A 22,701-nucleotide genomic window follows, 5' to 3' on the forward strand; every position below is an offset into this window, starting at 1 on the left:
AGCTACCAGGGGTGTGTGTGTGTGTGCAAATAAATAACATGCTTGTAGCCATCCCTAATTTCAAATCATAGCAAGCTCCACCCTCTTCACTATTAAACTTTGCCAGAGGCTCTTAACCTCCTGCTGCCTGCTGTATTTATTTACTCAGTGACAGCCATGCGCTCTGCTAGTGTCAAAGCCAAGAGGGTAACAAGATCTTTTAATTAAAGTTATATTGGGGGGATTAAGATTTATCGCAGCAGCTGCAGTATGCCAAATGAGAGGCTGTGCAACACGTGATGTTTCCGTGTACATGAACATGGATTTCTTCATTCACATATGCATGGAGAGGCAGGGCATGTCCCCTCCTACTTCAGGGGGGACGTGAAGAATCACAACGCTAGCAAATTCACACTGACTAAACGTGGATAACCTGCCTCATAAAGCCAGCATGCTTAAGTCTAATTAATGCATGAAGGGGTTAATGCCATAGAGTAAGCTGTCCTGCCAAGCTTAGTTCACCTTGATAAAATACCTTGGTATTTCCACTACCACACCATGTGCATCTTTGTACCCATTACTTGAACTGCATCGCAAAATTCAGAGAAGTGCACATTTCAAGGGATGGTTGTTTCAGTTCGAACCTTGTTCAGAAAGTGTGGACGAGACAAGCATATCTTTCAATGCAAACAGAATCAAATTCCTCCCACAGCCTGGTGCCGTTGTTTTTAAACCAACCGGTTATAGGAAGAGAAGAAGAAGAGTTTGGATTTGATATCCCGCTTTATCACTACCCTAAGGAGTCTCAAAGTGGCTAACAATCTCCTTCCCCTTCCTCCCCCACAACAAACACTCTGTGAGGTGAGTGGGGCTGAGAGACTTCAGAGAAGTATGACTAGCCCAAGGTCACCCAGCAGCTGCATGTGGAGGAGCAGGGAATCGAACCCGGTTCACCAGATTACGAGTCCACTACTCTTAACCACTTACACCACGCTGGCTCTTATAGGTACTGAATGCCTTAGAAATTCTCCTTCGCTTCTTTCGGAGTGGTTCTGTCAGATCAAAGAACAGAGAGAGGGGACTCCTGTCAGTTTGACGCAACCTCCCTCCATCCCTTCCTATCTCTCCTCGAAGGCAGCAGACTCGCCGGCTCTGTGCCAGGTTCTTCTGCCAAGGTCGAAGACAATAGCCGGCTCTGTCCTCCTGTGGAGCAGCCGTGCCAAATAGCAGCAGATGGCAGGGTCCAATACCGTAGTCATTGCGCCACAATTGGCAAGCTGAAAAGATCGACCTCCCTGGTTAATTTCCTCCCTCCAGTCTCCGCACTTAGGCTGCCAGAACCTGAGCTGAAGGGTCTGTGGCATTTTTCATAATTACCCCTAGAGAGAAGGTTTTCAAGAGCAGACTCTCCCCTTGGCCACAAATGGAGTATGGGCCGGCGAGAAAGCTGCTTCAGTAAGTATGTAGCACTTACAATTACAGATCATGGGAGCAGCAGACATCTGCCTAAAATCAATAGCTCCTTCCCTATTCCCAGGGAGTAAATCGTTCCTTTTAAAGGAAGAGTCGCCAGTTTTGCAGGCCCTCTGCGGTTGGTAGGGCTCCAATTACCTTTAAATGCTTCCAGCAAATGTCTCCCATTCTATGTTTTTGGTTTAAAAAGTTGCCCTCACATTTTCGTTTTCAAAGGCGGCAGGTACTACTGAATTGTTAAGACTAGACAGAGACTACAAGGCAATGCAGAGTTGATTGCCATGGGCCCCAGAGCACACTAAAGAACATGTTGGACTGTGGCCTAAGTGCGTGTGCTGAGTTCTGAATTTATGTGTTCCTAACAACTTTCCAGATTAATCAGGACGACGACATGGCAATAAGAGAGCATGGTAACCAGTCTTGCAGCACACAAGATCAGTCTTAAATAAAATCACTCTCCATTCCTCCTTTCAAAGCCCTTACAGATGAAATTCCTGAATCAAGTGGGACTGCAATGCTTAGCCAATAAATTGATCTCTAAAACCTTTCAACAGAAGAAAAGGTTGCCTGGATTAACTGGGTACGCACTGGCTTGGTCATGTACACAGAATGGAAAATGGCAGGATCCCCAAGGATCTGCTCTATGGGGAGCTGGCTTCAGGCACTGGGCCCATTGGTAGACCAACTCTGTGTTACAAAGATGCTGGGCCTGGGGGTAACCCGAGCAACGCGGTCCAGGTCTGGTCCCAAATCCAAGGGTTCCGCGAGGAGTCAGTGAGGCAGGAAACCAGGCAAGGTCAGGCACAGGATCACATGCAGGTTCTGGCAAACAGGAATGTTGCTCCTGCAACCTGGGATGGGGTCCAGCAGCCTTTTATCTCTGTCGGGGTAATGGCCGGTCCTGATCCCCCGGTGACTCACCTCCCTGTCTCGCCCGAAGGCGAGCACTCCTCCTGCGAGTACTCAGGTCTCTCCTTCTCTCAGACCTCAGTCTCTGCAGCTCGGGAGATGTTGGTGGGTTACTATACCCAGGGGCCGCCTCAGCCACTCCTGACCCAACTGGTAGTGGAGCAGCTGTAAGTGATTGCCCGGCTGAAGGCAATGAGGTAATCCCCGCATCCGGAGCCAGGGCAGGCTCAGGCCCCTGATTCGGCCCAACTGGTGCTTGTTGCAGGGGAACCTGTACAGACTGGGGCTCTTCAGAATCTGGGCCCAGACTAGGTTCAGCTGCCGCCTGAGGCAAAGGATCCGGTGCGGACTGAGACTCCTCTGGCTCCAAGTCCGAGCCCAAGTCCCAGGCCATCACAAGATGCAACATGAAGATTGGCAACATTAACCCTGCCATGTGGGGATCCCTTGCAGATGACCACAGTGCCTGGATGTAGACGGGTCGTATATCCACAGGAGTGACCAGAGGAGGAGTGACCACTAGGAGAACCACAGAGAGAAGAAACGCCATGGTGCATCTGCAGCAGCAGAACCAAAAGCCTTCATCTGCCCCAGTTGCGATAAAAAATCTCTCTCCCGTATCGGTCTCTACAGCCGCTGCAACCTCCCAACAGTTTGACTTCAGCCCAAAGGCATGCTCCTCCATCGTCTCCCGAGTCAGATGGATGCCAGCAATAATGTGTGTATGCATCCATCCCTTTTTAATGCATATATATTATATCTATATAACTTTTAAAAAACATAAGAGCCTACAAGATAGCTTTACCACATCTTTTTCAGTTGATAAGGTCTGGCATGTGCCACTGAAAGCTAAGCATGCCCTGTTTGGGCAGATCCAGTTGTGGCATCATTGGGCCCATGCAAAGGTCACTTGAATGTCAACATTACCTGTGGACTAAGCAGTGTTTCAAGAGGAAGGATCATAGTTCAGCGGTAGAGTACATGTTTCACTTGCAGAAGATTCTTGCTTCAATCCCTGGGATTTCTATGTATGGCTGGGAAAGACTTTGCCAATTAGTGTTGGCAATACTGAGCTAGATGAACCAGCCATCTGGCTTGGTATAAGGCACCTCCTACACTCGAGTAGGACCCTGGCAGAGACACATGCCCGACTGGCATGTTCTCTCCCTCCTGGTCTTTCGTTCAGGAGCTTCAAAAGCTTTCTTCTCACCGAACATCACAGCGACCGATGCCAACAGACATCGACACACTTAGGGATCCACAGAGTCTTCGCAACTTGTGTAACAGACCTCAGCAACTCAGCATTTTGGCTAATCTACTTTATTAACATACAAACACACATGGAGCACTGCAACATGGCTCCCTCTCTCTCTAGCATCAGACAGCAAAGAGAAAGAACAAAGGACAATAGTCCCACTTCACAGAACACAGTATCACAAACATCCTGCCTCCGTCACTTCCCCCTCTGTAGAGTCAAAACATAAACTGTCATGTGATAGACAAAAATCCCATGACTGCATGGAGCAGGAATCATGGAGCAGGAATTCTCACACTATGTTCCTAACTGTCTATGCCATGGGTCGGCAAACTACGGCCCGCGAGCCGGATCAGGCCCAATTGCCTTCAGCATCTGGCCTGCGGACAGTCTGTGGATCAGTGTGGGGATTCTGTTCGTTCGGGCTGGGCTGCACCATTTCCCCCCCTGCACCATTCTGTCCCGTACCCCCACACACATGCACACTGCGGCGGTGCCTCCTTCCTCCCTCCTCCTGGCTTCTCCCCGCCCTGCCTAGAGGAGGAAGGGGGCTGGGCTGAGCAGGCTGAGGATCATTTTAAGCAGCCCCTCTCCGGAGCCAGCCCTTTCATGCAGCCCATCTACCCTCCATTGCCACCCTAGTGCTCCTGTGAGCCAGAGAGTGGAGCGGATGAGCTCGCTCTGCCTACTCACGAGAAGCAGCAGCAGCGGTAGCGGCCCCTGGGAAGGTAAGCACAGCAGATGGGGCTAGGGCTGGGGGCTGGGGAGAAGGACTACCTGTCCCCCTTGCCTCTTTTTCCAGCCCCTCCCCCTCAGTGCTGCTTCTCCGGTCTGCCACAAGGTCTGAGGGACAGCCCATGGCTAAAAAAAAATGCCAACCCCTGGTCAAGTCTGTGCAATGTTTGCCTGTCAGCACTGCCACCAAAAGTATATGATGTTCTTGTAAATAAGCTTGCATACTCTGCAAGAAGCTCACCCTTAGATCTCACCTACATGAGATAATGTGAAGACTAAACCTTAATCCTAGGAAAGGATGGGAATCCAGATTCTGACTGGTGAAGAAAAGACCATTCCTTGTCATCCATAGCTGAGGTTTGGTCTTTCGTGTTTTCTGAAGGCAGGTTTGCGTGGCAAGTTTCCTCCCCCAAATGAAATGAAGACACGGACACAATGATATAAGGTTAATGGGCATAAAAGGCCACAACTTTATTGATTACGGAAATTGAAGGTATTGGCCTTAGGCATTGGCTCCTATCGACTACCCGGCATGGTGACCGGGAAGGGTTGAACACAAACCGTGGGGGGTCCTGTTGAAGTACGCCAACTAGGATCCCACGGGTGTCACCGCTCGGGGGCGTGCCGGAGGCCCTACCTCTCAAGGCTTCGGACAAGGCCACGCCCCCCGGAGTCCTCTACCGGACTACCCCTTTACATTGGGGGAAGGTGATGGCGCTTCCTTCCCCCCCTCCATTTGCCTAACAATTGCCCCATGCCAATGCCTAACCGCCAATACCGAGAAAGTTGTGGCGATTGCTACGAGGTAGGCAAAAAAACCAAAAGGCAGAAAATTGCGCCAACTTGGAAAAATTCCTACCAGGCCCCTTGCGGCGACCATAGCAAGGCCAAGTCTAGCTAACCTAAGGGTGGGTGGGATGGGCAAACCGCTCAGCAGCTGGGCGAGGGGGAAAAGAGGGCGGTCCCCAGGCGTGCCTGGCCCTAAATAGCCTGGGCCACGCCTCCCCCGCCCACCAATTGGTGGGCTGGGTTGCAGGCACGCCCGGGGATTCCCCCAAGTCTCGCGGGGGCAAGGGAAGCCCCCGTGAATGTGGGAGGGACCTGCCCGCAACACCCTCTCCTCTGCAGGCTCGGAAAGGGCTTTGTTGGATTCCGGCTGTACCGTTGGTGAGGAACCTCCAGATGTTGGGCTGGATGCAGCTCCCTATCTAGTTCACTGGCATTTCTCCAGGTTCCATGTCTTCTCCTTGGCCCCCTTTGTAATTTCTGATCAGATGAGTATGGGGTGGAGTGAGCAGATTGCAGGGAAGGTTAATGGTGGCTGAAATATCCCAGTTTAGGACTTCAAGACTGTAGGCAACATACAGGGAAAACCAGCTGATCTGCATGCCTTTGCTCAGCAGGTAGCTGGACATTAGTGGCTCCATGCAGTGAAGAGAGCCTAGGCACAGCATCACAGATCCATTCCTTGTTGTTTAAAAAAGGGAAAGAAGGAGGAAAGAAAACAGTGTGCTTGCATATCAATGAATGACCAAGAGGTATGACTGTTAGCAGTACTCCTGCTAGCACCAGCTGCCTAATCCATAATATAATAAAAAGAATTGATGATGACAATGACAACAACGTTTTCCTCTCCAAACCCATCCTATAGCAACAAAAGGTTTCCATTTATTTCACTAGGAGATAGGGATTGACAAATCTGTGGATTTAAATCAGGCATCCTCAACCTGAGGCCCTCCAGATGTTTTGGCCTACAACTCCCATGATCCCTAGCTAGCAGGACCAGTGGTCAGAGATGATGGGAATTGTAGTCCTAAACATCTGGAGGACCAAAGGTTGGGGATGCCTGATTTAAATTGTCTCAGTTTCTCATTTTTTCAGTCTTAAATTTGGGTCTCCACATTTCAGCAGCAAATTGAATAATAATAATAATAATAATAATAATAATAATAATAATAATAATAATAGTAATCGTAATAAACCACATGGAAATTTTCCTGCATTTTAGTATGAATTTCTCCCAATAAACACATTTTTTTATGCACTCTTTGACTAATGCACATATTTTTGGAAGCATTTTGCAGATCATAATGCATTTTTGATGCATTTTCACAAATTTATTCGTTTTTATGCACACTTTCCCCTAACGTATGCATTTTTTGCAAATATTGGTAAAATTTGGAGAATTCTGAAAGATCGCTGTGTTTTGGTTTTTGCATTGTTTCGCAATGTTTGGTAGGTTCCTCTTTAAATGTGAACTGATTCAAATCTCTTCCCCATCCATACTCAGAGAGGACAGAAATCAGGGAATATCTCAATATGGATTTTTATCAATCTGGCCTGCTCTTGTGAATGCTTTTTCAGAATCCTTAACAGAATTCCCCTCCCCCCCCCCCGCTATCCTTTCTTCTGCTTCTCTCAGATGAATACCTGCCTAGAGTATTCATGCCTTTTCTTTTCCAAAAGCAAAGCACCAGCCACCTATTCACATGCAGAGTTTTAATCTGCGCTGCTCCAAGATGCAATCAAAAGCTTGCTCACCTCATTAGTTATGAGGAGACCTTATGGTCCACAGCATTGTGAAAACTTGTAGGAAGTGAGAATATGACTTCCATTCATGGTTTCAGGATGCATCCTACCACCTACTTACGTTGGAGGAAGCTCAGTTTAACTCTACCAGTGAGCCACTCTTACAAGAGACATGGAGCTGTTACCATCTTTCTTATCTCTATTTTACCATGGCATTGTTGAACGGTCACTTTAAAATGTGAAGGTTCATTATTGTTTCACAAGTTGTGTATGTCTTTAAGGGCCAGGGCATGTAACGAGACCCAGTCTTACAGCTGTGAAACATAGCAGGTGCTGCTATGTTGTGTTGATCAAGCTGTGTCAGCAATTGGGTACAGTATATAAGGAGCAGCACCTAGCTCTCCCATTTCCCTGGGGGATGGGTTGGTGGTTGGGTCTGGTTTGTTGTTGTTATCTTTAGTGTAAAAGGAGTTTTTGTTTTTGTTATTAAAACCTTGTTAAAGTTTTTTTGAGTCCCTTGTTATGCATGGTCTCCCCAGCAAGCTCTCTGCAGCACTACTAAGCTGCAAATAGCCAACAGGCATGTGGTGCAGAATCAGTGCACAGTGCATTGTCCCATCCCATTGTAGAAAGTCAATGATGTGAGGCAGAAGCAAGGCAACATTCATGAACATAACCGAAAATACATAGATATGAAGGTTCATGTGGTTCTTCAAGAAGATCAAGGATTTGGAACCCTTATGAGGAATGGTTGAAGGAGCCGAGAATGTTTTGCCTCAAAAAGAGATGATACGATGGCCATCTTCAAATATCTCAAGGGCTGTCACGTGGAAGAGGGAACAAGCCTGTCTTCTCCAGGGTATGACTTGAACCAATGGCTTCAAGTTGCAAGGAAGGAGATTCCAACTAAACATCAGAAAAAACTTTCTGAAGGTAAGAGCTGTTTGACAGCTCAGGAGTTTGTGGACTCTTCTTCCTTGGAGGTTTTCAAACAGAGGTTGGATGATCATCTGTCATGGATGCTTTAGCTGAGATTCCTGCATTGCAAAGGGTTGGACTATATGAACCTTGAGGTCTCTTACAGCTCTAAGAGTCTATGATTCTAGGGCAGCCTTTCTCAACCTGTGGGTCCCCAGATGTTGTTGAACTACAACTCCCATCACCCCTAGCTAGCAAGGCCAGAGCTCAGGGATGATGGGAGTTGTAGTTCAACAACATCTGGGGACCCACAGGTTGAGAACCACTTTTCTAGGGTATCCTGGAAAATAGCATGGCTGGTTAGCTGGAACCCTGATCAGGAGCAATGATGATGATGGTGATGATACAAATTCATAAGGGATGGGGAGGGAAATTAAATTAATTTTCCATTTAAAAGTGAGCCTACCTAATTCACACTTTCAGAAACAATATGCCAACTGAAGCACAGCTATCCTTTGAAATTCTCACTTCTCCAAACTTTGCAGTACAGATCTCCAGCCAAGCAGAGGTTCAATGGCCACATGTAATGGATGCTTTAGTTGAGATTCCTGGATTGCAGAAGGCTGGACTGGATGACCCTTGGGTTCCCTTCCAAACTCTATAATTCTACGATTCTATGATTCATGCATATCTATTTCCCAAGTTAATGCAGAAGAAGGAAGTAACAGAATTGTGAATGGACACATATGAAAGTGACATGGTTTAGAAATACAGCCATCAGTCCGGAAGTCACAGATTTACTTGAACTTCTGGAGGAAGAACAGCAAAAAGAATGATAGCTCATGACAGAAGGACCTGGTGGCATAATTATGGCCATTTCTGATAATGGGAAATGGAGACCGTAATACAACAAAATGTCCTATGGCCACGCAAGAAGAACCTCCCTGCTCACCGTGTGAGACATCACAGGCAAAATTAGTTCAACTGAAGTAACATCAATGCCCTTGAGGTTTCCTGCTCCTGACAACTAATGAAGAGGCACTGCTGACTGTCAGGGAGTGGTGTGGGAGGCATTCATCTTTGTGGCAGAAGCAATTAAATCCACCAGGTTCTCTGAGCACGATGCGCATGGAAGGAGTTAAAGCCTCAGCCTTTGTTGTCCTGCAAAAGTTGGTGACATATGAGGATAAGCATCTATGATGTGCCCAAAATGCACAGACACCCCTTGATAGTTTCTTGAAAGGGTGGAGCAGTAGGGACCCACATATTTGTATAATGATACTGTTGGGTCGCTGGCATCCGTCTGCCTCGAGAGACAATGGATTGCGTCTCTGGGGGTGAAGTCAAACTGCTGTATTAGAAGAAGAGTTTGGATTTGATATCCCACTTTATCACTACCTGAAGGAGTCTCAAAGCGGCTAACATTCTCCTTTCCCTTCCTCCCCCACAACAAACACTCTGTGAGGTGAGTGGGGCTGAGAGACTTCAAAGAAGTGTGACTGGCCCAAGATCACCCAGCAGCTGCATGTGGAGGAGCAGGGAAGCGAACCCGGTTCACCAGATTACAAGTCTACCGCTCTTAACCACTACACCACACTGGGAACTCCCCAGGTACATTAATGTGCAGTGATCAGAAGTGGCTTTCTTGGTGGGGCAGAGCTCCTATATGAGCTTTGCAGCACTCATGGCTAACTTATATGCATTGATTTCAATAGGTCTACTCCAAGTAAGACTTAGATGCCACTCAATATATTGTGGATGCATATGTATCACATTAAATGCAGGACGCGGGTGGTGCTGTGGTCTAAACCACTGAGTCTCTTGGGCTTGCTGATTAGAAGGTCGGTGGCTCGAATCCCCACGACAGAGTGAGCTCCCATTGCTCTGTCCCAGCTCTTGCCAACCTAGCAGTTCGAAAGTACACCAGTGCAAGCAGATAAATAGGTACCGCTGCGTCGGGAAGGTAAATGGCATTTCCGTGCACTCTGGCACTTGTCATGGTGTTCTGTTGCACCAGAAGCGGTTTAGTCATGCTGGCCACATGACCTGGAAAGCTGTCTGTGGACAAATGCTGGCTTCCTCAGCTTGAAAGTGAGATGAGTGCCGCAACCCCATAGTCACCTTTGACTGGACTTAACCGCCCAGGGGTCCTTTACCTTTACCTATATATCACATGCTGCTATTTTGAAGGTCGGTTGTTTCTGAACAGTAGGGGAGACTGTTGGTTTTATGAAATAAGACCCCCATCATGAGCCAAAAGAAAACTATATTGCTTTGCTTGGATATGTAGAAACTCTCTGAGGAGGATTTTAGTTTAAAAACTAACAGACCATCACATCTGACATGGTAATTACTCATTAAACCCTTTGTGCCAAAAACCGCCCCATTTCCCCCTTTCTCACATTTTGAGCTCAGCAGAAATGAAGAGAGTTTGTGTCTTGAGAAATGATGTCTGGAAAGCCTCTCAAAAAATAATTCAGCACATCGTACCCATATTCCGCAGGCCAGATTGCAGCATTTTGCATATCCTGCAATTAACCATCATTTTAGAAACATATGTCTTCTCAATCACATAACCTTCTGCTCTGATACTATCCTGGCATCCAGTTCCTAAACACATTGGATGCAACCCAGACAAAGTTAGGCTTGCTTACTGTAAGTCTCCCTGAAATGATACGAATGGATCTTGCAGTCAAATCTCAGGCATGTCTCCTCATGGGGGGAAAAGCCCAATAACTTCAGTGGGGCTAACTCCAAAGTATGTGCATATATAGGACTGAAAACTTAAATTGCAAACTGGGATTTTTAACATCCCGCTGGTTCAAACGGGACCTAAATATTCATCAACTTCACTGGACTGAGTTAATTACGAAGCAGGGATGGGAAAACTGAAGCCTTCCAGACGTTGCCACAACTGCCACCACCCTATTGGCCATGCCGACTGGGGCTTCATTGTGGTCACAGAGCATGGGTGAGGAACCTGTGGCCCTCCAGATGTTGTTGGACCCCATCAGGCCCAGAGAGCACAGCCACGGGTCAGGGATGATAGGAGTTGATGTCCATCAACATCTAGGAAGGCCCCAGTTTATCCTCACCTGTTATAGGTTGCCATGCAGAAGACATTATGATATCTCCAGCTCGTGAAACGAAGCCTGCATTAATTTGTTAAGGCTCCGTGGCTTAACATTTTAACTAAACCACCAAGGAGCTGTCATGATACCAACAGCAAACTGCTACTTCATGTTACAACTGTGCTGCAACTAGAAGAGGCCCCAGGTGTTCACCATTTCACAGATTACTCAGAGAATATACACAAGCGAAAACATCCCGCCGGTTTCCTTTCCCCTCCGCCCCCCCCCACCCCCCCGATGAGAGCCTCAAGAAGCTCGCCGATTCTTCCCAGTGAAATTGAAATTTCAAAAGTGAATGTGGCGTCTTGGGAGAGAGACGTTGCTAGGATGAGGAAATGAAAACACGCCGCACCAGTGGGAACAACACAATTTGATATCAGTCTGTGACTACAAGAGCCAGAGCAGTAGAAAGATTAAGAAGAAAAACACTATCTAAAGCCCACCTGGCAATCGCTCGCGAGAGCTCTCGGGAGCCGGGTGGTGTCAAATGTTTTTTAAAGTGTGCTACTCCCCCTCCCCACTCTCTTCTATCCATCCTGCCTAATGAAAAAAGCGTTTTGATAGATCTCACAATGCTTTGAATTGCTCGTTTTTACAGCGGAGGTGATTTAGCAGCAGGCTGTGGAGGTTGGAAGCAAGCCATGGGAGGGAGCCTGTGCCATTTTTATTCCTTCGCTATGGAACTTTCCAAGTAGCCCAGGGAAAGTAATGAATACTGATCTGATGATAAGCGAGTTCTCTTCTCTAGGAGGAAAGTGACTCCACACAGCAAGACCTATCAAGCCTGAAACAGCTAAGGGTGCAGCTACCTGGGGAAGGGCTGTGGCTCAGTACTAGAGCATCTTCTTGGCTTACAGAAGGTCCCATGGGCTGGTTCGCCAGCTGCAGCCCCCTTTGCACAAATATTATTTGTCCACAGTACTTCATGTTCTGCTAACTTCCAGCTTGGATTACTGCAGTGCACTCTACATGGGGTTTCCCTTGAAAAGGGTTTCAACTGGTCCAAAAGGCAGCAGGGTTTCCATTCAGAATGCACAGAACTCCCATCCTAAAACATTGGTTTGCTGTTCATTCCCAGGCCCGATTCAAGGTGCTCACATTAGTGTTTAAAGCCTTAAGCAACTCAGGCCCCAAACATATGCAAGACCACCTCCTTCCCTGCAGACCATCCTGGGTGTTAAGATGAGCAGAGCAGGCCCTCAGAAGATGTTCTCCTGTGTAGAAGTTGTGGAATTCCCTCCCCAGAGAGGTGCATCTGGCTTCTTCACTATACAGTGGTACCTTGGTTCTCAAACTTAATCTGTTCTGGGAGTCTGTTCGACTCCCGAAACCGTTCGGGGGGGGAATGCATGGCTTCCAAATGGCTGCAGGAGCTTCCTGCACTCAAACGGAAGCCACGTCAGACATTCAGCTTCTGAAAAACGTTCGCAAACCGGAATTCTGGGTTTGCGACATTCAGGAGCCAAGCCATTCAAGTACCAAGGTACCACTGTACAGCATTTGGCAAATGCTGAAGATTCATCTCTTTATCCTGGCCTTTGAGACCCAAGATGTGTGTTTGGGAAGCCCAGCCTATTCCTGCGGTGGTACTCTGGTTTAACTGTTTTTAAAATTTCCATTTTAATTTTTCGTAACCTGCCCTAGGACCTGCTGGGGAAGGGCGGGCAAAAAAATTAAATCATCATCATCTTCCCTAGCATTTCCCCGCAGGGCTGGGAAAGGCTTCTGACTGAAGCCCCGAACAGCCACTGGCAGTCAGTGTAGACAATACTGAACTGCATAGACCAGTGGCCTGACTCAGTATAAGGCAGCTGCCCATGTTTCTACTTGAAGTACTGCTTGCTTTTATGTGAATTGGCCCACCAGCTGCTGCATTCACCTTGTCTATGTCATGGCCTTCTAGGTCAAAACTGGTGGTGACAGGCAAAAGGGCATGTGTTGGTCCCTGCCCCAAGAGATTAGGTTGCCCTCCTCTTTGTGTGTGTACTGATAGCAACTGAAGACACTCCCTTTAAAACAGAGGTCAGCAAACTTTTTCAGCAGGGGGCTTGTCCACTGTCCTTCAAACCTTGTGGGGGGCTGGATTATATTTTGAAAAAAATTATGAATGAATTAAAACAACCCAGGCATTTTAAATAAAAGCACACATTCTACTCATGTAAGAACACCAGGCAGGCCCCACAAATAACCCAGAGATGCATTTTAAATAAAAGGACACATTCTACTCATGTAAGAACATGCTGATTTCCAGACTGTCCGTGGGCCAGATTTAGAAGGCGATTGGGCCAGATCCGGCCCCAGGGCCCTAGTTTGCCTACTTATGTTTTAAAACGAGCTTTTGATTCTGCTGCTACTTAACGAATTGATCCAGAATTTTGTTACAATAATAAAAAAGTAACAAATATGTAAAACCTGAAGCACTAATACACCATCACATTGATGTAGCACAGGTGGCATATTAGACCAGGGGCTCCACAGCGTTCAAAGATAAAGATGTTTGGGTCTCATGGTGGGGCAGCAAGGCTGGTCAGGACCACGGACAGCTCCAAGTCAACAGCATGTTCCTATGCACTCTTTGAACCACCACCTGTAGAAGCTTTTGGTTCCAAAGGCTCAGGCTTTGATTCTATGTTTCCTAGAGCTACGGCAGGTTGGTGTGTCAACTTCTGTCTGCCAGCCTTAGAATGAGTGGATTGCTAATGTCCAGAAGTAGGTTCAGAGTCCTGAACCTGATCCAGCTCTTTAGCTGGAGTCTCTGCAGCCTCCAACTCTGTGTCATGATTGCTGCTGGCCTCTAGTATTATATCAGGGAGTGAATCTCTCACTCAATCATAATGCCTGGCAATGCGGGCTTCTCTTGGCATCACCTCTTCCTCCCCTTTACCCAACCAGTCAGGAAACAGGGCCATGTTTTCTAGGAAACAGTGGTGCTTCTGGGATACGATACGATAATCTTTATTGTCATTGTCCCATACAGAACAATGAAATTGAAAATCTACATCAGACATTCAGAAACCAACAAGCCTGCTATCCCAGCTATCCCAGCCTGGTTAGCTCCCTAAAAACTCTGATACCCCATAATTAAATACAATATACTCCCACAGAGACTACCTTACACTGCATTTAAAACCAAAATCGCATTTGAATAGAAACTGTTTCTCAGGCGGCTAGTCCTAGTCTTTATAACCCTGTACCTTCTTCCAGAAGGCAGAAGCTGAAAGAGATCATTTCTGGGGTGCACACTATCCTGCACTATCTCTGCAGCTTTCTTATGACACCTGGAAGCATAGATTTGATCCAAGGTGGGAAGAGTGCACCCAATTATTCTCTCCGCAGTCTTTACAAGCCTGGACAGCATTGTTTTCCCCCTGACTGTGCAGCTCCCAAACCACAAACACAGACCACACTCTCAATAGTACAATGGTAAAATGCCATCAACAGGTCCTTTGAGAGATTATGTTTCCGGAGGATTCTCAGAAAATTATCCTCATGCCTACTTGGGTTGCCTTAGGAAATCGTGCAAAGTGTTAATATGCCCTCACACCCTAGATGACACAGGATGGCATTCAGTTGAACAATTCCGCTAGTGCAAGGACTTACTGCTGTGCCATAGAGCTTGCCACCCCTCTTCTCTCCCCCAAGCAGCCCTTAAACTTGTTCCTACCATTCACTTCCTTTTTCTTTTTCCTAGTTTCCAAAAGCGTTCTCCCTTCTTTCTACATATTTCCAGGACATCTGGAAAGAGCAATGTTTTATTTCAACAAATATAAGCTGATTTCTAAAGTGCCTTTGCCTGGTTGTAAGGCTTGGGTGATAGAGCAGGTGTGGGGAGTTTTAACAGCTATCTGAGAAGAAACTGGTGGACTTACGTTATGTGTTTGTGAACATGTATAGCACACTAAAGTCAGAAAGTAACTACTTTCACTTGCTTTTCAGAAGAGTTTGGTCTAGTGTAGGTTTTTTTAAAAAAATCATAACCTTATTTGAGAGTAATTCCATCAAACACAGTGTGGCTTACTTTCACAATAGGCCTTTATAAGATTGGGAGCTCTCATTCAGGGTAAAAACTGAAGCAGGACAGTACTTTGCCTTTTCTGTACCCATTACCATTTCTGGCACCATACACCATCAAAATAAAATAATAATAATAATAATAATAATAATAATAATAATAATAATAATAATAATAATTTATACCCCAGCCACTCTGGGTGGCTTCCAACAAAATACAGTAGTCTGTTAAACATTAAAAGCTTCCCTAAACAGGGCTGCCTTCAGATATATTTTAAAGAGAAGGTAGCTGCTTATTTCCTTCACATCTGAAGGTTCCACAGGGTGGGTGCCACTACCAAGAAGGCCCTCTTCTGGTTCCCTGTAACTTGGCTTCTCGCAGCGAGGGAACCAACAGAATGCCCTCAGAGCTGGACCTCAGTGTCCGGGCAGAACGATGGGAGTGGAGACGCTCCTTCAGGTATACTGCGACATGCGACCCCAATCGTTGATCCTTGAGGGAATGTGGCCCTCAACATAAAAAGGTCGTCTGCCTGCCTCAAGAAGCAGGTGATGAGGAAGAGCTCTGCCTGAACTAAAGAGCAGCTGCCATTAAATAGTCTGATCTAGTATAAGGGAACTTTCTATGTACCATCCAAGACACACTTTCCCGAGATTCCCACTGAATTCGACAGCACAGAATTTGAGTAGAAATTTTATTAATGTATTTATGAGATTTCTCACCATAAGGTCCCAGAGAAGGTTACAGTAATAAAAATATGCAATTATAAAACCAATGAAACTGTTACCATGCATAGGATTGCACAGTAATCAGGCAACTCTTTGCAAACTTAAACTGCATTCCTACATTAAGCCGCATTGAACACAGTGCAACATGAATAGGATTGCACTGTCAAACTGAAAAGTCATACTTTTTTTTTACAATACGCTACTGATAAATCAAGAAGTCAGTTTTTGAAAGTGTTTTGAATATGTTGAAATCCAAATAAATTTGTATTATGTAAACCACCTAGAAAGTTAATATATTTTATTAGATGAGGTGGGGAAAGGACACAAGTTTTCTTTTTTAATCTAACTGGCTATTTAAAAATGTAAATACAATTGTACATACATAGTTAATCGCACAGAATGGCCATCAACATATTTCTCTCTTTTGTATCCCCAGGCACAGAATTCAAATATCACGCCACAATCCTACTCCCCCTCGCATTTTCAGAATAATTTACATGCATTGCCAACAAAGAAGCAAGAATGAGGGAGAAATGTTTTTGAAGCTGCCTACAGATTTAACATACAGATGCCAGATTGTCCCCAGTTGCCTTTGGAATGGTAAGGGATACCTCAACCTTTGTTGTATACACAGTGAGGAATTATCAGGCTAAGAAAAACAAGTTTCGGTGCTCTGTCGCCGCAATAAAATACACTCAGTTTGAGTTCTGCCTTTTTGTAAAATAAAGCAATGGTACGATTCAGTCCTGCATGAGTACTTACAACTAAGACCCCCACCATTGCAACTAGGATTTGGGTTTCCCCCTCTCATTTTGAGCTGGAGAGACCCATGCCATATTACAAATTACTTCCGAATGTGCCCCCCCACTTCCATAAATGATGTAACAAGGGTGGTCTCCCCCACAAGTGGTGCAATATGTCAGAAAGGCAGACACAGAGATCACTGAGAAATGGTGATTTCCTCAGGATTCCTCACACCAGGAGTTGCTGCTTTAGAAGAAGCAGAAACATCAACAAACAGAAGGGTGAGGGAGAAATCCCTCCCTCCCTTGTGGTGTCACAGCTACTAGGAACGTAAGTGGTTGCCTGGGGTGGGTGGAAGAAGCTAACAATAACAACAACAACAACAATTTTTTTATTTATATCCCGCCCTTCCCGGTTCAAAAACCGGGCTCAGGGCGGCTAACAACAAATTTAAAACACTTAATTATAAAAGCAGCATAAAATACAGTATAAAAACATGAATAACAATAAAATTCAAAAATCAAAAATAAATTTACGGGAAATAAGCATTAGATAAACCCCAGGGCTAGCTGGCTGAATTGGTCCTACTTGGGCCAGCGAAGAGGCCAGGGGAGAATTAGCTGTGGGGTCTCAGAGTGGGTAATCTTCATAAAAGGGGAGGGGGAGGGAAAAGAAGGGAAATAAAAGATCAGGCTGAGTTCAAATTAAAGGCCAGGCGGAATAGCCCTGTCTTACAGGCCCAACGGAAGGAGGTTAAATCCTGTAGGGCCCTAGTCTCATGGGACAGAGCATTCTGCCAGGTTGGAGCCATCACTGAAAAGGCCCTGGCCCTTGTGGAGGATAGTCTGACTTCCTATGGGCCCGGGACCTCTAAACTATGGTTATTCATGGACCTTAAGGTCCTCTGCAGGGCACACCAGGAGAGGCGGTCCTGTAGATACGAGGGCCCTAAGCCACAAAGGGCTTTAAAGGTCAAGACCAGCACATTGAACTGACCCTATATGCCACCGGGAGCCAGTGCAACTGGTAAAGCACTGGGTGAATATGCTCCCATGGCAGGGACCCAGTGAGGAGCCTCGCTGCAGCATTCTGCACCCGCTGGAGTTTGTGGGACAGTTTCAAGGGCAGCCCTGCGTGGAGCAAATTACAGTAGTCAAGCCTGGAGGTGACCGTCGCATGGATCCCTGTGGCCAGGTTGGGGCGGGAAAGGTAAGGGACCAACTGAGAAGAGAAGAGTCCCGTCCTTCTCTAGCTTAAGTTAAATTTGTCTTGACTCAAGGGTTGTTGTTGTTTAAGAGAAATGGGCACCATTGCATTCAGCATCACATTGACCCAGCAAGCCAAAAAGGGGCGACTCTTGGAAAGAGAGCATGACAAATCAAAACACAATGAAGGCTGGTCCATTTGGCGAGTGTGGGGCAGTACCCCACCAAACTCAGTCTGCCCACACTTGCTTGCCTTCTTGCTTTTAACCAATCCCTGGCCGTCAGCTTCCTCCTCTTCCTTAATCTCAGTGTCATAGAACTCAGCAAGGGGTGGTGGCAAAAGTAGACTTAATTGGCTCTGCCTCTCATTGGCTCCGGCTCCACCTAATGGTTAGTTCCTTGTCTTCTTCCCTTCTAGCTCCAATGGGCACCAGCCACCTCTGAACACCTACACTGCCGCCATTCAAGATGCTTGCAAGGTAGAAATGAAGCTAGATGCCGCACGGATCAATTGGGTGTCTTTGTATACATAGAATAAAGCCACTGATCATAAAATTGAAAGGGACTTCAAAGTCATCTTATCCTGTCCTGGCTGATGCAGGGAAATCTGTTGTATAGAACAGTATTTGTTGTAGGTTTTTTACTGGTGAAACATAAAGCCAATGGAAGAAGATGGGCAATGTTATTGTTGGAAGGATAACACTGTGAGATGTCCATCCAGATTCGAGTACCAAAATCTGGGAAGCAATGATCTTCTGCTACTTCCCAGTGCTACTGTTAGCAACAAATTGCTGGCCTGGATAGGTCATGGAGAAACATTCTCTTGTTACTACACCATCGGGATCAATAGGGGGCTTGCAAACAATATACCATACACAGGGGTAGTGAGAGAATGCCCATCTTTGCATTAATTTGATTTGTGCTTCCATCAGTGGCTCCCGAAGTAGGCAAGGATGCTGTGAATCAGTGATTTTTTGTGGTGCCAGATGTAAGTGTCCCCAAGCAAGCAGCAAGCAGAGGGCAACTGGATGCACAAACTTGTTTGACAATATAGCCAGCTGCACATGTGATACGCAACAATTATCCACAACTGCATTGTGATTATGGTTAAGTGTTCTCAGAGCACAGAAAGATGGAAATAAAAGAGATACATTCTGTGTATGGCTGAAAAAATAAAGGGTATTCCTGAATCAGACCGTGGCACTTTTTGAATATTTGGCTATCAATTTTCAAACCTCTAAACGCAGACATACTCTGAAATGTTTTCATCTACATTTCCCAAGCTAAGAGTAGTTGGGCAATTATGCCTGCTTTCAGAGATTTAGGAAGATTGGCCCATTTACTTTCCTGTCAAATTGGCAGTAAAAGAAAAAAGGAAGTAAATCTGGACAGAGGTTTGGGACGTTATGTGATGCATGTTGTTTTCTGCGTCAGCAGTTCCGGCATACAAAATGCTGCCGATACTCAGAACTGTATAAGAAGCCATGCTTACATGCATGCTAGGCAAAACCCGAACATTCGGGCTAGCCGCGTGAGTACTTTATATTTGTCAATAGTACCTGAAATCAGCTCAGCTGCTGTAGCTACACAAAACAAAAAACCCAGATTTATTTATGGCCTAGAGGCCCCAGGGGTTTTGCACAAACAGAAATGGGTTGATACTGATTGATGCACCAACCTGAGACTGCAAAACATGACGAAGTGTGCGAGAGCGATGGTGCAGCGAGTGAAAGTGCATTTCTAATTCTGGGCAAAAGGATTGGAGCCTCTGTGAGATGGAAGCTTAACAAAGGCAGCATTCCACAGGCAGTTCTTTTTAATCAAGAAAGGTATGGAAATTATTACTCTTAAGTGTGAAGATTAGATTCTCTCTAAGTGGATCTCAAGCCTTATTCAAACATCTATGCTACTCTTAAGATAAAGAGCTACATGGTGAGCTCTTTGGGCTGAATCGAAGAACCAATGCAGCAGCTGAGTCAGTACAGAGGTTTGCAAGAGCCAGGAGTGCTGTACACCCAACTTCTATCAAGTTTTATGCAGAGCTCTGCATAGCTGTCAAGCGTCCCTTATTTGGCGGGACAGTCACTTATCCCAGCGCCATGTCCCGCTGCTGTCCCTTATTGATGAGGCTTCGTTTGGCTGCTGGCTGGGCTTTCTGCCTTTGGCTCAGAAGGGCTCAGAAGTTGAACATACCTGTGCCTGGAAAATCCCTTATTTTGGCTGCTGATCCCTTATTTTTGAGGCTGCTGGTCCCTTATTTTCAAATCTGTAAGTTGACAGCTATGGAGCTCTGTACAAATGGCCTCTTGATGTTCCTTACACTGTTTATGGGTAGAGAAACCAGGAGGACAATTTCCCTGAATTTCTCCAGTCATCGCTTTGCTGCAACTGCGATGGCAACCTGGCTATCCTTTCTGTATTCTGCCACAGTTTCCCAGACATCATGCCAGCACATTTTGGGAAGGAAATAGTGGCCATCTGGTAGAGAATATTTGGGGGAAAGTGTGCAAAGTGGCATTTATATATTTATTTTAGGGGAGTGAGGAAAAAAGAAAAATCACAGGAAAAAATGTGAGAAATTTCAACTGAGTCTAAGAACAACAACATTAAAAACACACTAATGTGCAATGTTATCAAACACTGAACTGGGGTTGCCAGAAAATAAAATAAAATGCTAATAGAATAAAATCCCAAACATGTTTCAACCAATGTTGCATTACATTATCCTTTTTTAATATCTTTTCTGGATCGGACTGAAAGTTCAGCAACAAGCAATTCACTTTTAACCCTGATGACACAACCCAGTTTGATCATGCTTTTTCCAGTAGACCCACAGTAGACCCATTCAAATGAATAAACATGACTAAGTTAGGTCACTTGATTTCAATGGGTTGTCTTGGAGTAAAACCTACTTGAATAGCAGCACGCATGATAACAGAAGCCACAACTAAACTGGGTCATACTAGGCCTTAGAATACACTGGCCTTCTACAGCAAAAAGTGAAATGGAAAATGATACACATCAACACTCAGTTAAATACTGCTGACATTATATATATATATATATATATATATATATATATATATATATATATATATATATCAGTGTTCAAGCCACAAAGATCCTGCCCCCATTGCTGGTTCAAAGCAGCCTAATCTGGAACATAGTCCCCACATAGAAACTTCTGTAATCATATGACAAAATAGATGAGGGTAGAGGAAGTTGAATAAGGAAAACTGGATATGGTTTAGAGCTCCTCCCCCCCCTTTATATTTTCTCCAGGGAAATAATAATCAAATGCATCTGACTAACCTCTCTGGCCTTCAGCTGAATCAATTAACATTTAGCCATGGATTCCACTCTTGGCCAGCCTACATTTGCCTGTATTGTTCTGCATAAATATTTTCAAGCCTGGAATTTCATGCCTTTCAAACTGAGGAGGATGTATGCGAGTCTTCAACGGGTTTTTTAATTTAAAGAAAAAACAAATTTACAATAGCAACTTTACGCGAAAACAATTCAACAGCCAGATAAGTGTTGGCGGGGCAGTATAAATGCCATAGATGTCTGAATTTTCTTCCACTAGCTGTTTCTTCATGTCATTTATATCCCACCAGTCCTGAAGGAACCCAGGCAGCAATGATGTGAAGAGACTATTAATTCAACAGAATGTTTTTCGCGCACTCTCTCTCTCTCTCTCAGCCCTCATTCAGGAAGACCCCTGAACAAAGTGATGATGTGATGAAGACCCTGAACTAATCCATATCTTTAGCACCATCTTCCAGCAATATTCTTAGCAGGAATCCAATCTATTTTCCCTATCTCCGATATTCCTGGCCACAGCCAATGCTGCCATTGGACAAATGGAACATCTGTCCATTATGCTAAGCCTGTGTGGAATGCTAAAGAAAGCCAACTGCTGGCCACCAACACAGCACAGCTTCTCTTACTGTGTCATTGGCTCCAAGCTGGAGCCCATTAGAACTTTGGTTTCCCATGAAACTGTAAGACACACATTGACTTCTGCATCAGATAAGGTGGGGGAGGGGTGCACCAAAAATGAGGAAGCGTGCACGAAAAATAATTCTCTGTCCAGGATGACCTGTTACAGTATTTCATTCCAAAGTCTTAAGAATGGACAGGAAATGAGAACTGCTCATTACATATTTAAAATCATTTCCAAAATGCTTAATATTTTTAAACTCTTCCAAGTGGGAGAAACTATGTGCAATATAAAAACCAATATCCATTAAGATAAAAAAACAGCCTGAAAATGATATAAAAGCAAATAAAACAGAGATTCTGGATATTCACACACATAAATCAGGGTCCAGTCGTATGGGTCAGGGTTGTTGGCATCCATCTGTCTCGAGAGGCAAGGGGGTGAAGTCCAACTGCTGTGTTAGCAGCAATGAAGTGACTGCCCCGGCGTGCAAGCCTGGGTACATGTATATGGTGGTCTTAGACTGCCCAGATGACAAGACACGCCCCCCCCCCTTGGCTTCACTAATGTGGTCCAAAGGAAAACAGAGCTATATGTTTTGCACCAGCTTGGCTGCAGGAGTTGCTGGAAGGAGGCGTATAAGATGCCATCCAACTGTCTTAGGGACTCCACTCTAGATTTGTAGGGATGCGGGTGGCGCTGTGGTCTAAACCACTGAGCCTCTTGAGCTTGCCGATCAGAAGGTCAGCAGTTTGAACCCCCATGACGGAATGAGCTCACGTTGCTTTGTCCCAGCTCCTGCCAACCTAGCAGTTCAAAAGCACACCAGTGCAAGTAGATAAATAGGTACTGCTGTGGCGGGAAGGTAAACGGCATTTCCGTGCACTCTGGTTTCCTTCATGGTGTACTGTTGCACCAGAAAGCCGTTTTGTCATGCTGGCCCGATGACCTGGAAAGCTGTCTGTGGACAAACGCTGGCTCCCTCGGCCTGAAAGCAAGACGAGTGTTGCAACCCCATAGTCACCTTTGACTGGACTTAACTGTCAAGGGTTCCTTTACCTTTTTACTCTAGATTTGTCTAGGGTTTACTCCTTAGCCTTTTCTTCTCCCAAAAATATCCCGCAAGGCAGCAGAGGTTTA

General features: G+C 45.6%; 1 protein-coding gene and 1 long non-coding RNA gene across 4 annotated transcripts in view; one reads left to right on the forward strand and one right to left on the reverse strand.

Annotated features, from left to right (window-relative positions):
* The window catches only part of ARHGAP24 (Rho GTPase activating protein 24), a 461,665-nt gene that overhangs the window by 219,598 nt on the left and 219,366 nt on the right, over positions 1 to 22,701 (reverse strand). The window lies entirely within an intron of this gene.
* Positions 791 to 19,500, forward strand: LOC308594416. The gene is made up of 3 exons (XR_014011455.1): positions 791 to 1,434; positions 16,106 to 16,269; positions 18,037 to 19,500. It is a non-coding gene; the product is annotated as an uncharacterized lncRNA (long non-coding RNA).

This window comes from Podarcis bocagei, assembly GCF_964188305.1.
Source record: "Podarcis bocagei genome assembly, chromosome: 9".
NCBI classification, from domain to species: domain Eukaryota; kingdom Metazoa; phylum Chordata; class Lepidosauria; order Squamata; family Lacertidae; genus Podarcis; species Podarcis bocagei.